A 17,997-nucleotide genomic window follows, 5' to 3' on the forward strand; every position below is an offset into this window, starting at 1 on the left:
GGACACTTGGCTGCTCCCACGTTCCAGCTGTCGTGAATAATGCTGCTCTGCACGTGCTCACAGGCACACAAATATCCCTTCGAGGCCCTGCTTTCAGTCCTTTGGGGTATGGGCATCCAAAGTGGAACTGGCGAATCACGTGGGAATGCTGTGTTCAGTTTTTGGGGAACTGCCATGCTGTCTTGCACGGCAGCTGCACCGCTGCAGGCCCCGCCAGTGGTGCGGGATCTAATTTCTCCGCATCCTCAGCGACGCTTGTCACTTGTTTTGTCACAGCCGTCCGGAGGATGTGAGGAGCTGTCTCACTGTGGTGTCGTTTGCATTTCCCTCGTGAAATGACGCGGAGCATCTTGTCATGTGGTTCTTGGCCATTCTGTGTCCCATGTGGAGAAATGTCTGCTCAGGTCCTTTGCCCACTTTTAAATTACTGATTTTTTTACATTGATCTTGTGGTACCCGCAGCCTTGATAAACTCACCCATTGATTACAGTAGCTTTTTCGTAGGTTCCAGATTTTCCACATAGACGATCATGTCGTTTGTGAATGAAGACAGTTTCGCTTCCTCCTTTGCTTTCTAGACGTTTTTTGTTAACTTTCCTTCCCGGTTGCCCTGGCTGTGATTTCCAGCACAAGGCCGATCAGAGGACATCCCGGTCCGACTTCTGCTTCCAGGGGAAAGCGCTCGGTCCTTAGGTTCGATGTCAGCTGACTGCTTTCTGCGAACGCTCTTTGTGAGGCTGAGGACGTTCTCTTCTGTGTTCAGTTTGCTGAGAGTTTTTCACCAGGAATGGGTGTTGAATTTTGTCAAGTGCTTTTTTTCTGCGTTTATGGAGATGACCGTATAGTTTGCCTTGTTTAATCTGTTTATAGGGTGAATTACACTGACTTTACATGTTAAGCCAACCATGCATTCCTGGAATAAACCCCATTTGGTCACAGGTCACAATTTTAATCTATTGTCAGATTTCATTTGCTAAAATTTTGTTTAAAACTTTTGCTTTTTTTTTTTTTTTTTTTTTCTTGCAACGTCTTTGTGTGGTTTTGGCGTTAGGGTAACACCGGCCTCGGCGAGAGTTGAGAGCATTCCTTCCTTTTCGACTTTTTGGGAGAGTTTGTGTATTTCTTCCTTAAATGTCTGGTAGAATTCTCCGCAGGACCATCTGAGCCTGGAGTTTTCTTTGTGGGAGGGTTTTGTTCTGCTGCATTTTAATTGCAGTTCAATCCCTTTAGTGTACGGGCCTGTCCGAGTCACTCCTGTCTGAGGGAGCCTCAGGAAATTGCGTCCTCAAGGACTTTGTCCATTTCACCCAGTGCTGAAGTTACTGGCATGAAGTTGCTCGTGGCGTCCGCGTTCCTGTTCGGTGTCTGTGGAGTCTGCAGCGGTGTCACCCTCCCCCTGACACTGGCTGCTGTGTCTCCTCCCTTCCTTCCCGTCAGTCTGGCTGGAGGTTTATCAATTTTATTGATCTTCTCGAAGAACCAGCTTTTGGCTTCTCTGAGTTTTCCCCAGTGTTCTGTTTTTTCATTTTATCAACGATTTTCCTTCTTTCTGCTCGGCTTGTGTTTAATTTGCTCTTCTTTTTCTTTCCTGATTTCCTAAGGTACAGAGTCATCGATTTGAGACCTTTCTGCTTTTTTGATGGAGCAGTTCAGTGCTGTGAGTTTCCCCTAAATGCTGCTTTAGTGACGTAACAAATTGCAAATCCCCCTCCTCCCCGGGTTCTGTCTCCTCGTCTTCTTTCTGGTCTTTCTCCAGCCTCTGTTCCTTGAACTGACCTTGGAGACCCACTTTGTATCCATTACTGTCGAGACAGAAGGAAAGCACCGGTAGGCAGCTCAAACAAAGGGAGCCGGGACAGAGAACCGGTTACCCAGGTGCTGAAAGCTGGAAGAGCAAGACGGGGCACTGAGGCACCCGGCATTATGAGCAGCAGGAAGCAGCCTCTGCGCCCGGGTTGAGGGAACAGAAGGGAAGATGTGGGACGACCAGAGCCCAGGAGCAGGGACAGGAGGGGCCCTGAGAGGTTTTGGCAGAGCTGGTATTCGGAGAGCCAAAAGCAGCTGCAGGCTGGAGCGGGAGCCACCTTCTGTGCCTGGAAGGACTCCGACAGAAGCTGGCAAAGGCAAGGAAGTCTCTTCTCTCCTCTCCACACCTCCCAACAGTGCCTTCCAGGAAGGCATCTGGTCAAGGAGGCTGGAAACATATTTTTCAAGGTCCCAGCCATGTGTACCAGTCAGCTATTGCTGTATAATAAAGCACCCCCAAACCCAGTGACTTAAAACATAAGTATTAGATAGATGATAGACAGGATAAGATAGAGATGCGTGCATGTGCGTGTGTGCGTGTGCACGTGTGTGTGTGCAGGCTAGTACACATATGTGTCTTCTTCCAGTGCTGTCCCTTGAGAAGGCCCACGAGCAATGACATCCCAATAGTAATGACCACGCCTAATGCTTAGATCTTGGTTTCTAAATACCATCCTCCAACACAAGGAACCACAGCTCCTTGTACAGGTAACTGAATTTCTGGGCAAGGAAATTACAAGATAAGCCTGGAGTATTTTGTGGCACCAGAGAATGAGAAAATGCTCTTTAAAAGGACACGAAAAGGACACAAAAGCCAATGTGAAGGAGCTCCCAGTGGCCGAAGCTGAAATCATATGAGCAACAAAATAAAGAAGGTATTGGTTTATAACCCAAAGAATGAAACAAATACCTATGAATCTCTATTGATATAAATAATTGCACAAATAAATGAGAGAGAAGAAACAGCTCATTTTTATAGAAAAATTTCAATTAATTAATGTAGAATAAATGAGGGAACTAGAAAACACCATCAGAACCCCACAGTATTAATTGCTACAGGCAGTTTCTACAGATAGATACTAAAACCCGTGGTCTAAAGTTTGAAGAAATACATGTTATGTGCAAAATAGTAACTTGGCAGTGGAGGAACGTGGCAGACACCACCTTAACCAAGTGACCAAGGTTAACATCCCCACAATATTAATTGCTACAGGCAGTACCTACAGATAGATACTAAAACCCGTGGTCTAAAGTTTGAAGAAATACATGTTATGTGCAAAATAGTAACTTGGCAGTGGAGGAACGTGGCAGACACCACCTTAACCAAGTGACCAAGGTTAACATCCCCACAATATTAATTGCTACAGGCAGTACCTACAGATAGATACTAAAACCCGTGGTCTAAAGTTTGAAGAAATACATGTTATGTGCAAAATAGTAACTTGGCAGTGGAGGAACGTGGCAGACACCACCTTAACTAAGTGACCGAGGTTAACATCCCCAGCAGTGGGCATGTCAACGTTACACGTTCTCTAACAAGATGTGCTAAGAGCACATGGCTCCTGTGGGATTCTTGCCAAAAATGCATAACCCCAATCTTAATCATGAGGAAACCTCCTGTGAACTCAAATGGAGGCACATTCCACAAATGCCTGGCCAGAGCTCTTCAAAAGTGTCAAGGTCATGAAAGACAAGGGAATGAGGATCTGTCGTGGGATATATATGAAGGGATATATGGCAGGTGCTGTCACAGGCGCTGAAAAGAGAAAGGACAACTAATGCAGCCTCTGGTCTGGTGGGGTGGAGGACCCCGTTCGCGATGTCAACTCAGCTGTCATGGTCACTTGGAGTCCATGCTGGGCAGTCCCCACAGGGCCCAGGAGCAAGCCAGGACCTGGCAGGCTGAAGGCTCTGCATGGCTCAGCAACACAATTACCCTGCTCACCACAGAGGCCAGCCCCCTGATCCCAACACAGTGCCATTCCCCAGGGGACAGGCCAGCCACTTGTTCCCCATGCACCATGGAGGGCCAGCAATTGGTCCCCACAGTTTTCCTGGATATGGATTTGCTTTTCCTTCCCACAGAGCTTCTTCCAGCCCTGCATTCGTGGACTCAACGACATCTTGTTACCACCTCACTCCCACATTCAACATGGCTTTTTTTTTTTTTTTTTTTGTCTTTTTCGTGACCGGCGCTCAGCCAGTGAGCACACCGGCCATTCCTATATAGGATCCGAACCCGCGGTGAGAGCGTCGCTGCGCTCCCAGCGCCGCACTCTCCCGAGTGCGCCACGGGCTCGGCCCTCAACATGGCTTTCTGAAAAGGATTCATCTCACAGCCAGAGGAGAGCCTGAAGGGCTTCAACCCGTGTGACCACCGTCTTCCCTTCACCGGACCCCACTGGCCAGGGGCGGCTGGTCTGATGCCGTGGTTCAATGGCCCACTGAAGAATAGCTGTGGAGCCAGGTGGGAGACCACTCCTGAAAGAATGTGGATCTCTGTCCTACAGGATGGACCAGATGCTTGGAGTCAACGTCCAGTACTGCTTCCCCGTGGCCCTGATGCACAGGTCTGGGAATGAAGGGGTGGACGTCACAGTGGCTGCTCTTGCCGTTGCAGCTGGCCACCTGCTCACAAGACACTGCTGTCTATCCCAGCTTTGAGGTCTTGCTTCCTAAGAAACAAACTCTCCCTGGGGGCATGGCACTGGCTGCATGGAATTAGAAGTGGGGATGCCTCCAGAGGTCTCTCTTGCCACTGAGTCGACAGGAGAGAATGTGAAATCGCTGTCAGGGCTGTGGGTGATGGATCCTGGTCACCGAGGGAGCAGAGTGGCTGCTGCTACAGTGCGGGGGCAGGGAGGACTATGTGTGGGGTTGAGCCCACAACGGAGGCCAGAAGACCTACAGACCCTGAGCAATAACAAACGCTTATTTTTGCATACTTGTTTCTTTTATTGTACATATTCATCACGTACACCATGATGGTTTGAAATATGTGGACATTGTGGAATGGCTAAATCAAACTAATTAACATGTGCATCACCTCACACACATCATTTTTTGTGGTGAGAACACAAAATCTCTTTTTATCGATTTTCAAGAGTGCAATACAGTATTATTAACTTTAGTCACCATGTCGTACAACAGATCTGAACTTTTTCCTCTATCTAATGGAAATTTCATAGACTTTAACCGGCATCTCCCCAATGCCCGCCTCCGCACCCCCAGCCCCTGGCAGCCAACATTCCACCCTCCGCTTCTGTGAGATCAGCTTTTTTAGGTCCCACTTATACGTGAGACCATGCGGTGTTTGTCTTTCTGTGCCTGGCTTATTTCACTGAACATAATGTCCTTCAGGTTCATCCATGTTCTTTCAAATGACAGGATTTCCTTCTTTTTAAAGGCTGAGGAGTTGGGGCCGGCCCGTGGCTCACTCGGGAGAGTGCGGTGCTGATAACACCAAGGCCCCGGGTTCGGATCCCATATACGGATGGCCGGTTCGCTCACTGGCTGAGTGTGGTGCTGACAACACCAAGTCAAGGGTTAAGATCCCCTTACCGGTCATCTTTAAAAAATAAATAAATAAATAAATAAATAAAGGCTGAGGAGTATTCCACTGTGTATACAGACCACATTTTCTTTATCCAGTCATCCATCAGTGGACACTTAGGTGGGTTCCATGTCTTGGCTATTGTAAATAGAGCTGTGATGGACCTCAGAGTGCAGGTGTCTCTTTGACATACTGATTTCATTTCATGTATATGTATACCCAGTACTGGGATTCTGGATTATACGGTAGTTCTATTTTTATTTTTGCTGGAACCTCCATACTGTTTTCCATATGGCTGTACTAACGAATTTCTTATCATAAAATAATTTTAGGCTTGAATAGTTGTAAGAATAGTACAAAGAATCGTGATCTGCAGAAGAGGCCATGGCCTCACTTCTAATACCCAGGTCCTGTGCTGGGCTTTCCCACAGAGCCCATGAGAAACTCTGTGGGACATCTCTGTTTGCCACAGAAACTTCTGCCAAGTTGGAGACACATAAACTGTGCCAGGTGTTTCAAATGGAGGGTTTTCAACACAGAGAATTTTTACAGCAGGGTTGGAAGGCTTCTAGCACCACAGAGGAGTCCTGAAGTAACCAGATATTAGTGAATGCAACAATGACTCCTAGGTCTAGAGGGCAAAAAGGAAGAGGTGGGGTTAGCAGAACCCAGGCACTGAGAGGAGGGGCCCCTCGCAGCCAGTGCTCAGGCTGAGGGGTGTGTTGCAGCTGCAGCCAGTATCTGGGAGCAGGCTGGCATGGTGCAAAGGGGAAGGAGGCCCGTTGGCCCCCCATCTCCCACCAGCTCCTCTCATAGGCAGTGCCCATCGGAAGAACCTGGCAAAGGAGCTTTTGGGAAGGCCCCATAGGACAGAGCACAGGGGGTGGCTCAGGCTGAGAGGCAGAAAGAAGGGAAGCACACACACAGCTCCCCTGGGAAGGAGTACCCTGGAGGGAAGGGGTGTTACTGAGCCCTGGGTCCACCTGACTTCCCAACACTACTGGATCCTGCAGAGACCAGTCGGGGAGGCAGGGGGCATCCTGTCCTGACCCTAAACATGTTCCTCTCCAGAAAGATTCCTGGATACAGACATGGAAAATGTGCTCTCTCCCTAAACTCAAGAAATACAAACTACAGACACTGTTTCACTGAGCAGCTTAGCAAAGAACTGTCTCTTAAACAAATTGTTTGAGAAGTGCTGTGGACTGAATTGTGTCCCCACCAAATTCAGGTGTTGAAGATCTAACCCCTAATGGGATGGTATTTGCAGATGGGACCTTTGGGAGGAGATTGGGGTGAGGTGAGGTCATGAGGGGGGCCCCAGGACAGGATCAGTGCCCTTGTCAGAAGAGACACTGGAGCCTGCTCTTCCCACCATGTGAGGGCATAGGGAGAAGGCGGCCGTCTGCAAGTCAGGAAGAGAGCCCTCACCAAGAACCAGATCTGCCGGTGCCTGATCTTGGACTTCCAGCCCCCAGAACTGTGAGAAATAAATGTGTATTTTGTGAGCCCCCCCGTCTGTGGTATTTCATCAGAGCAGCCCAAGCTAAGGCAGAGAGCAACACCTCGTGTCTGAGGACATCACCCAAAACTGGACAAGGTTGATGGGGCAGTCCTGGAGATTGGTGACACTGGGTCAGACCAGAGGAGTGGTCCTCAGTAGCACAGTGAGGAAGGAAGGGAGCGTGGTGCGGATGGGGGAATGTTGTTGTAAATCAGCTCCCAGGATTGTCCTGACGGGATGGGGAAGCCCACCAGCCCCCGGCTGAGAGTTGCCCCTGTGGCTGCAGGTGAGCTCATAGGAGGACAGGGGGTGGGCCAGGCTACCCTCTGCCACAGCCCACCCCCATACATGCCAAGCCCACCACTGAGACTGTGCCCGTGCTCCTGGGTGGCAGCTGGCCCGTCTGTAGCTGAGTGTGTAGAATGGAAGGGCCAGGGGACAAGCGAGTTCCCACCGCTGCTGCCAGTCCTGAGGTCATTCCTGTTGACCACCCCCTCTTCTGCCACCCTTCTAGAAGCCCCTACCCGTGATCAGCACTGTCACTGATCTATGCAGCTTACCTGTTGGACGTGGAATCACCAGTCCGGGCCCCAGTAGATACTTGCCCAAGATCCAGATGTGCCCAAGACCCAGCCCACATCCTGTGGCAGCAGCTTTAACTCCGTGAGGTCATCCGGTCTGTGACTTCTGCGCACGAAGCAGCTCTGTCTCCGTTGGCTGGTCTATCTCGACAGCAGCCAGTCAGGATGACCAGGTGGGAACCCTAGCTTCTGGTGGAGAGGAACCCTGGCTGTGTCCGCTGCTGAGGTGTTCCCGGTGGTCCCACATTGCCTAAAGTTATGAGCATTGGAGACTCCAGTTCTCAGGTGTGGCATATGCCACCTTCCATATCCAAAGAGGCCACCAAGTGCCGTATATCTGTTAGCAGAGGAAGGTGTGAGGGGCAGTGGCTGTCCTTTACTGCAGGGGTGTCCTGCCACTCCTAAATGTCTCACCAATGTGGCAAGCCCCTCAGTCTTTATAGAACTGGTCTCCCACATTTGGGCACAAATGTGTCTCTCAGGGTAACCAGAGTCCCTTCCAATTCTTGTTCCCGAGTCCAAGTAGCATGATGTCATCAACATGGTGGACCAGCCTGACCCCTCTGGGCTCCATCTTGCCGGCAGATCCCTGGGGCCAGGTGCTGAATGTGTCTCGCTGCCCTTCCCGTGGCAATGAGAGCGATTTAAGATCCTGTTGTCCGCTGGAGATTGGAAAGGACACTTTAGACAGATTAACTACCGTGCAACAAATGCCAGAGGCCGTGTTAATCTGCTCTGAGACGCCACCTCGGGTGCAGCCGTGGAGTCTTTAGCTACCGCTTGGTCGAGCTTCTGACGGTCCATCACCCGCACCACCCCCTGGTTGCCTCAGGGGCCACACAGACTCTGAGGACAGCAAAAGCCTCTGGGATTATGGCCGGAGTGCAGAAGTCCCCCCATTACCGATCTGCTGTCTCAGCTGGGGCAGGCAGTGAGTTTCAGACCCTCCCATTTGCCCCTTTTGGTGTCGTAATGGATCTTCCTTCAGAGGCCAGGAGCCGGAGCGTGGACTCCAGCACACGCTCACGGAACAGGAAACTTCCAGGCGGAGCCCCCAGACCCACCGGGCCCAGCGTGAGGGGGATTTTCACCAAAACTCCATTCCTCGCCTGGGTCCCGCGCCTCTTCACTCCAGCAGAGATGACATGGTTTCTTGGGTACCTGGATGTCAGCGTCCACTCAGGCCAGCCCGCCAGCCCTTGACAAACCTGGCTGGTCTCGCTCCTCCGCTACGGCTGCTGTGACAGGCCTGGGGGGGAGCAGGGGCCGGCTGCGGGGGGTCGCCAGGTGGCCCGCGGTCAATGAGCTCGGGTCAAGGACCAGTGCAGGTGGGGAGCGGCAGGGCTCCTACTTTCCCACAGGTGTGGCCTCCAGTCTCCAGCTGTTGACCGTTTGGTCACATAGTAGGTCCAGCGACGTCCTCGGGGGTCCCGTGCATATTCCTCCGTGCTGTGGGCCGAGGCCCCTCACCCGCCTGCCGGCTCTGCTGCCTTCTGTGGCCTCTCCTCCTGCCGATCCTCACCGTCCTCCTGCCCTTCAGACGGCTCCACTCGCCCCCTGACCCCTCCTGTGGAAGTGCCCACATGCGGCCTCTCCTCTCCTCTGTCAACACTCACCTGGCAATGTCCGTCCAGCCTCAAGGCTTTCTGTAGGACGCCTCGCACGGGTCCACCTCCAGACCGGCCTCCCTGGGAGACCGTGCTCCTGTGGTCACCTCACCCCCGGATGTCTGGAGGACACCCTGCTGGATGCATCCAAAGGCCGCTCCTGTGCCTGCTGGGTCTCCAGCTTTCAGTCCACGGTGACTCCATCCTTCCACCCGCTCCAGACAGGAACATCCTGGACTCTGCTTCCCCTCACACCCACACCCGACCCGTCAGCAAATCCCGTCTGCTAAACACACACGAGAGTCCCACTGCCCCTCACCCCACCCTGGCCAGTGCAGAGCAGAGTGCGGCGGGTGCTACTAGCAGGGGAGCGAGGGAGAGAGGCGGCAGGCTTGCTGTCACGTGCTACAGCGGCTCAGGGGTGGCCCCAGAACATGCCTATCCTTAAAATCCATCCTCTAAGTGGAAATGCATGATTCTTCCACTTAGAGATGCAGGGACGTGTGTGAGAATGGATATTAACGGTGTATAAACGAAATGCCAGAACTGCCTTGGTTTACCACCCAGGGAAGGATCCAAAGGCTTAGGGAGATTAGAAAGCCGGAGAGGATTTGTCACTTAAGACCTACTCACCCTGGGAGGCTCCGGGAGACGCACCTGTCACCAGGACTTTGAGAAACAGATCTGTGAGGGGAGCCCCAGCGTCCTGGAACAGCTCCCAGGTTGCTCTTCACTGTAGGCCCGACCTTATGGCGGGAATCACAGCCACTCGCCTGGGAAACCTAAATGCCGTGGGACTAATTGGTCCAAGAGTGGCGGAGGCCGAGGCCGGGTGGGCGTGGCTGCCGTGACGGACAGCAGAGACAAAGCAGCGGCCAGAGCAGCCCAAGTCCCGCAGAACCAGGGCGGTGGCGAGTCAATCCCACAGTTCCTAGCAGCGAAAGCGATGGGAACCCGCTACACTTCTGCTGGATCCGTGCAAGCAGAGAACTTCCAGGACAAGGGAACAAACATCTGACCTGAATCGTGGCCTCTATCAATTCCCAGACCGGAGCCAGTTTACAGACCCAGACCCCTCGGATGAAGGGGGGGCTGGGTCCCCTCGAGGAAGGGTCCTGGTCCACTACCGAGAATTTACACTGTTAATCTTGTCCCCAGCCGTCCCCAAAGGGACAAACGGCCTCTTACCATGGTAACTGTGCATGGGGGAACAGGAAATAATTGGGCCCTTTGAGGACTACCGGACACTGGCTCTGAACAGACATTGATTCCAGGAGACCCAAAAAAGTCTCTGTGGCCCTCCAGTCAGAGCAGGGGCTTTTGCAGGCCAGGCCTGTCTCTCAGCGGGCCACCCTGCAGGTGCTTCCCCAGTTCCGGCGTGCACACTTGGAAGAGACATGCACCTGCCAGAGCCCCACCTGCTGCCCTCTCGGAGCCTCGCCTGCCTCAAATCTCAAAGAGGGGCCCAAGCGGCACTTGTCCAAAGGTCAAAGGCACTTCCCAAAAACTAACGAGAAGGTTCAGTCTTGTGGAAATGCAGTGTTTGCCCGTCAAGTTGGCCATTGCCCCAAGGGAGGGTGTGTCCAGAGCGTAGGGCAAGGGTGAGGGAACGGAGGGCCCCAGCACCCTGCGGCCCGGCTAGTGTCTGAGTATTTACCACCAGCAAGCAACCAGAGACGACCCAAAGATGTCCCAAACTGCCAGCAGCCCAGTGTCCCACCACCCATGTGGCTGTGCCGTAGAATGTTCCACAGCCATCAGAAGTCATGTTCTCAGCAGATGTTTAATGTTTCATCTAACTTCCCCAATATACTGCTGAGGAAATAGGCTGTAAAGCAATGCGAGGTAATGACCGGAACACTAAGGAGCACCACAAGTGCCCGTGCCAGAGCAAAGGGACTCATAAACACTGTTCTCACCACAGCCCGCGACGGCTGCCAGCCTTACCCATTGCGGATGAGCGACCGCACCTCACTGAGGACACAGTCGCATCACCCGGCTGATCCCCCCCGTCTGGAACTACATCGCCACTTGGGGACCCCAGGCCATTGATGATAGGACCTTGGTAAAGGGACCTCAGTGGAGGAACAAGGAGACAGAGCTCCCTTCTTAATCCGCTCCTGCGTTCTGCACATCCCTCCGGTGCATAAGAATGGCTTTATGTTCAGAGACGTTAAATGTTATTTGATAAAAGATTTGGGGCACAGAATTGTCCGCAGGAATGCGCACAGGGAAGTCAACCACCGCCCAGACCTGCACAGAGAAAGGGGGGACAGACTCGAGGGCCCAGGAGGTGTGCAGCTCCTCGTTAGTATAGTGGTGAGTATCCCCGCCTGTCGAGGGCCCAGGAGGCTCCCGGGGTGGGGAAGGGAAACCGTCCTCACCTACTGCTCTGGGTTTTCCAGTTTCTGAGATGAGCGTCCACGGCTGCACGTGTGAACTACTCCAGGGCCTGGCATCTCTCCCAACTCCTGCCACATAAATCAACGGCTGCCCCGCAGCATCACTCACAAAGTAAAGAAGGAAAGGGCCAGGCCTTGCTCCGGCACCCTGGGGCCATAAATTCCTGCCTCCTACACCTCAGGCATCATTTAATGGCACTAAGTGGCACATAAAGGAAGAAGACCATAAAGGAGGCAAATGTCAGGCTCGTGGCATCCCGGGTACAGGACCCACATCCGGTGTCTAGCCCTACTGGGTTGGGGTGTGGGATCTCTGAGGGTCCGGGTGGCTCCAGCCTGAGACTGGAGCTGGGACAGGATGGCGAGACCTTACCCTGCATCCCAGCCAAATCCGCACGCCACACTTCAGCCTCAGCTCAGAGACGTGGGACACATGGATACCCTGGCCCCGGGGGAGGCTCATGGGGGGTTCTGGGTGCCCTTCAAGGAAAAGGAGACCACTGGACACCCCTCCCTTGGCAGGTCCCCTCAGGGCAGTGCGACTCAGACCCCTTCTCCAGCCTCTGATCTGACAAGAGCCAGGGACCAGGGCTCCCCTGAGCAAGGTGAGGCGCAGGAGCCTTGGTGGGGCTTCTGATGAGGCAGCCCACAGGCCAATCCCCAGGGTCCAGGGCATCACACCCACTAGGCTGGCTATTACTAAAAAGCAAACAAACAAACAAAAACAGAAAATAAGCGCTGGCGAGCACGTGGAAAGACAGGCACCCCCCGCACTGCTGGTGGGAACATACACGGTGCAGTTGCTGTGGGAACAGCGTGCTGGGCCTTCAGAAAGTTACACACGGAACTAGCATATGCTCCAGCAGCCCCAGTCCCAGGTGCGCATCCAAAAGAAGCGAAATCAGAGTCGCTAACATGTCTGCGTGCCCGTGAGCACGTGGCATCACCCACAGTAGCCAAAAGGTGGAGACAACCCAAGTGTCCATCCACAGGTGCCAGATGAACAAAGTGGCCCATCCACACAGCGGACGGTCACTCAGCTTCAAACAGGAAGGAAATCCTGGCACATGCTGCAACACGGAGGAACCGTGGGGACACTATGCTGAGTGAGACAAGCCGGACACAGAGGGACACACACTGTGAGTTTACTCCTAGGAGGCCTGTAGAGTTGTCAGCTCCACAGAGACAGAAAGTAGGACGGTGGGCGCCAGCGGCTGGGGAGGGGCTGGGGAGCTGGTGCGTGGTGGGGACAGAGCTTCAGTTTGAGATGAAAAGTTCTGGGATGGATCGTGGCGATGGCCGCACAGCAGTGTGAATGTGCTTAATGCCCCTGAACTGTGCCCTTAAAGATGGTTAAAACAGTAAATTATATGTTGACCATATTTTATCACAACAAAAAAATTAATTTTTTAAAGGAAAAAAATAGTTTTAAATAATAAACGAATAAAGGCCGGGGCAGCCAGCCCCCAGCTATGACCCCGCGGGGAAGGGCCCAGCGCAGGGGCAGCCCTGTTGGGGAGGCTGTGCGGGGTCAGCTCCTCTGCGTGGGGCGACCTCACCCCTCCTCAAGACGGGAATCCAGAAGGAGGGGCCGGGGGGCCTGGGAGCACACGTTCCAGTTGACAGTGCGGGTGTCTCCAGCAGGACCATCCTCACCAAGGACAGGGGCAGATCAGCAGTTTTGGAACCCTCCTACCTCAAGACCCCCTTACATTTTTAAAAAGTATCAAGGGCTCCAGAGAGCTTTGGGTTATATGGATGGCATTAAAACAGAAATTTTTAAAATGTTATTTCATTTTAAAATAATGATAATAAACCCACTGCATGCTAAGAACAATAACGCTGTTATGAAAAATAACTATTTTCCAAAACACAAGTGAGGGGAGCGGCGTTAGGACCCACCGCTGCAGGTCTCCTCGACGGCAGGTCCCTGCACTGCCTCGGTCACCAGGACACTTGCTTTGGGTGAAGTAGGTGAAGAAAATCCAGCTTCTCCCAGGTCTGTGCTGGGGAAAGGGACGAGCACTTTAACAGGCGTTTCGGGTGACCGGGGCCTTCTGTGAGTGGCTCTTTGGCCTGTGGTACTGGTGTGACGTCCTGCACTGGTCGTCTGCATCCACCGACGTCACCACCGAGCTCCTCAGGTCATCGGGCCTCCAGGTCAGGTTCCAAAATTCTACCTGCCACTCGCAGGTGGATTTGTTTCAGCAACGAAGACGTTGGTTGTGTTCACTTTGCTCGTTCTGGGAAAAACGTCTACCAAGCTCCCGGGTCTGAACAAGCACCCCACGTCGGCAACGTGTCCTTCAAGTCACCCGGCGAGGGCGGCCAGTGCAGCCCCAGCTGCGGCATCGCCCGGAGCTCCTCCTGGGACGCCGGACACCCGCGTGCAGCACACCCGATGCTCGCGTGCCCGGCCGAGATAGGATTGCGCTAAAATAGTGACGTGTGCTGGTCTGCCCAGGACATCCCTACTGACCTGTCCCCTCTTGCCCCATGGGTACATGGTGGGGAAGAGGCACCTGCCCGGTCGGGCCACGCTGGGATCCACACAAACGCAACACAGGAAAAAGGCGAGTCGTTTCTCAGTCTCATTATGAAAATCGTCTAGAGCTCACCGCTTCCCCCTGAAAGGGTGTGGGGACCTTCAGGGACCCCTGGACCAAGCCAGAGAGCAGCCGAGACAGCTTTTCTCCTGTCTAACCCGGGTGAGTACTGATACCTCGGTGGGTACGCGGCCCGGGAACAGCCAGGTGGCGAGCAGGAAGAAACGCCGTCAGTTTCCCTGCTCCTGGCCCCCGTTCAAAACTGAAATCAATGACAGCAGCCAGTCCTGCCTTTCCTCACCACCACCTTCCTCAGCCCAAGATCAGCCTCACCCGAGACAAGCCACCCACCCTGACCCCAGCTCGGGTCTGGCTGATGGACAAGCTGACTTCGCGCATATTCTGCCTTTTCTGGGCCCCAGTGTCTCTGTCTGGTCACCAGTGCCTCTTCAGGCTTGCACCTGGCTGCTGAGTGGCGTGGGTACAGGCAGAAGCGGTAGCAAGCAGGGCCCCCCAGGCCTGTAGAGGAGCCGGCCGGGGCTAGGGCGGGCGACGCCACCAGCTCCTTCAAAGAACAAACAAAGGTGCCAGTCCTGGGCATGGCTGACAGCTGTGGGCCAGGCTGGGAGGAAAGTCCACCAGGAGGGTCAGCTGTCCACACCGCAGCCTCGCCCCACTGGGATTTATGGCCAAGTCCTGTTGCGGGCACAGGTCCAGGGCCGCCACCCTTCCTCCTGCCAGCATCTTCCGGGAACCAGACGGGGCAGTAGGAACTCTGGGACCTGGGAGCCAGGAGACTGGCGGGGGGTGGGGGAAACCGGCGGCTTGTCCTGCCATCCGAATCACAGGATGGTGGCAGCATCACGGAGAGCGGGCACTAAAGCGCCCCCAAATCTCCCAGCAGGGCCCTCCCAGAGCCACGTGCGGTTTGGCTGCCCCTGGCCCAGGTTGGATGTGCCCGGGGAGGACAGGTGTGGCTGGTGCGGTTGGGGCCCAGCACCCGTGTCTGTCCTTCAGGTCCTACAGATGCAGCCGCAGCAGAGCCCCCAGAGCCCTCAGTGTCAGCTGCGGATGGCGGGGCAGTAGATGGCGTGTAGGGTCAGGAGCATGTTTGGAGGGTTTCCAGGGGGCTTCCGGTAGGGGGTTAGGGTGAGGTTGGGGGTTAGGAGTTAGGGCCAAGCGGCTTGGGGTGGGAATTTAGGGGTAGGCTGGGGTGAGGGTAGTTAGGGGTGAGATGTGAGGGTGGAGAGTTAGGTCCGGAGCCTGGGACCACACCTGGGTCTGGCTCACTGGAGGGCAATGTGTCAGCCATCAAATGGAACAGGACACACCGCCCTGGGAGGCGCAGGGACATCAGAGCTGGCTCCTACACTCCAGGTCAGCCTGCAGGGCCCTGCTAGCTGCCTCCTTATCCCTGAGGGACAGTGGATCCAGTCTCTGGATCCTTCCCCCTGGGCAGGGGACACCGGCGTGCCCAGCTGACCATGCCCTCCAGCTGCCCTCAGGCCACTCAGAAGCACAGGTCCAGGGCCACAGGGGTGGGCGCTGCCGAATGTCTTCTCAACATCCAGGCAGGTCCTGGGTGCCCGGGTGGGGCCTGATACACAGAGGGCGGGAGAGCCGCAGGCCGCCTCTGCCCGCGGGAAGTTGTTTCCTCCAGCGGCCGCGAGGGCTGCACCGTCCGTGCCCGGTCGCCCCCTCGCTGCAGCTCGCGCAACAGCTGGAGCAGACGCCAGGGGAGGGCGCCAGAGAGCTGGGGCAGCTGCAGGCAGGAGGGGAGGAGCTGGCAGCGTCCCCCAGGCGGTGGCGCCGCTCCTGGGACTTTCCCTGGCCCTTCAGACCCGCCCCACCAGGCCCCGATCAGCCCCACCGTTCGCTGCGGGCCGCCCGCCCCAGCGCGTTCCGCCGTTCCGTGCCCGGCGTGGGGGTGCCGCCTCCCGGCCCGCCCTGTGCGCCGTGGCCTTCGAGGGGCTCCCCGGGGCCTGCAGTCACAGGCAGGGGTGTCCGAGCTGCCAGGGAGGAGGGAGCGGGTCCTGCGGCCGCGGCAAGGGGGGTCTGCAGCGGGGAGGTGCCGATTTCCAGGGGCCCTGACAGGCGTCAGCTTGGGGCGCAGGTGCGTGGGGGGCGCCGCCGCTGGAGCCCCCGGCAGTGGTGGGGTCAGCTCCGTGACCGCACGTCACTCTGCGGGGGACAGCCGTAGAGGGGTCTGTGCGTCTGCAGGGACGCGTGGGGACCCACCTGCTCAGGAGGGGCTGCCTGGAAGGCGGATGCAGGCCAGGGACTGGGGCCTCCCGCTCCGCTCCCCACCCTGCGGACGAAAGGGGAAACTGAGGCTGTTGCCCCGCCCATGGGCGGAGCCAGGATGGGCCAAGCGGGACGCGGCCCGCGGAGAACCTCCCAGACCCGCCGCCCCGTCCCAGTGGGTCCAGGCGGACCCGGGTCTCGCTGCCAGTCTCCCGAGCACTGGGGGCGCAGGGGGTGTCTGGCCCTGCCCTGTGGGGCGTCGTGGGGAGGAAGCTCCCCACGCGGTGTGCAAGGAGCTGGGGGCCTCTGGAGTCACAGGAAGCCGTCGGGGCCATGGGGTCCCGCCCACCACGTCGGGCCGTGTCTGAGGGTGGGGGACACACCCTGGACTTCGGGGCCTGAGCCACGGTGACCTGGAGCCCCTTGAGAAGCCGGGAGGGCCTCCGGGACGCCTCGCCGCCCCTCCGACACCCCCAGACTGGCCTGGGCGCCCGAGAACCCGGTGTCTGGCGGGGGCCCCGCCCCGCGGCGCAGAAACCCCGATGCCCCGCGGCAGCCCCGGTGCCCACGCGTGTGCGAGCGAGGCGCATGGGGGTGCAGGGCGCCTGTGCGCGGGGCGGGGCTGTGAGTGCGGCCACTCGGCCAGGCTGAGGCCCTCCCGCCGTGGGGATGGGGGCAGCAGGCCCCCGGGCACCGCCTGCCCCTCCCCCAGGTCATCCATGCAACACCTGACCCCACCTTTGCCCACACAGCAGGCCTGCGCCAGCCGCCTGCATGCCCTAGCTGGGCCCAAGGGCGTCCGGCTCCTCCTCCTCCTCCAGCGACCTTGGCAGGTCATTCGCCTCTGTGCCTCCATTTGCCTACGCGGAGACAGCAGCCCTCTCTACCTCCAGTAAATCCGCAGTGATGGCAGGAAGCATCCAGCAGCCCTCACGCACACGGGGACCCTTTTGCTCCGAGGCTGGCACTGGGGTGGGGGCTCTGTCCTGGCCCTGGACCCTCCCTGCCTGGCCCACCTCTGACCCTGTGTCCGGGAAGCTCGGTCCCTGTGCTGCCACTTCCAGGCCTGTGTCCAGCTGCGGCTCCTCCGTCCCTGAGCGACCCTCTTCTCCACCGACCGCCGTGGAGGAGCTTTGCCCTGATAGCAGCTGTGCCCCAGCGCCGCCTCCCGCTGACGACCTTCCTCCACCCCACAACCTGTGTCCTGCCTGTGACCAGGATGAAGGTGGCCATGTCCACACTGGGGCAGGGGACACATGAACAAGCTGAGAGTGCTGGGGAAGTGTGCCAGATCACCCCCACAGTTCTGGGGGTGAGTGAAGGGGGCCCTGGCTGGAGTCCAGCCACATGGGCACCCCCAAGCAGTGAGGCTGGACAGCCAGGATTCACAGCTCCATCCCCAAGAAAGGGAGCCTGTCCTCCCTGATACATTGCCATGGCGGCCTGGGAATGTCCCCACTTTCCTGCAGATGGGGAAGTACCCGCTGGGGAGCAGGCGCGGCAGCCAGTCCGCGGTGATTCCCAGGAGGGGCAGGGACCCCACAGAGCCAGAATCCCAGAGCCGGACCTGGGGCTCTGGGGGAGCGGATGTGGCCTTTGCACCAGCAGACAGAAGTGCTAACCAAGCGGTCGAGCAAACAGCCAGAGACGGTCAGCCAGCACTGGGCTGGGATGGGCTCTGCAGGGCGGGTGGTGGGTGGCAGATGCCAGCCCCGGCTGTCAGCCCTGGGAGCCCCAGCGGTGTCATGCCCACT

This window comes from Cynocephalus volans, chromosome 4 (assembly GCF_027409185.1).
Source record: "Cynocephalus volans isolate mCynVol1 chromosome 4, mCynVol1.pri, whole genome shotgun sequence".
In the NCBI taxonomy this organism is placed as follows: Eukaryota; Metazoa; Chordata; class Mammalia; order Dermoptera; family Cynocephalidae; genus Cynocephalus; species Cynocephalus volans.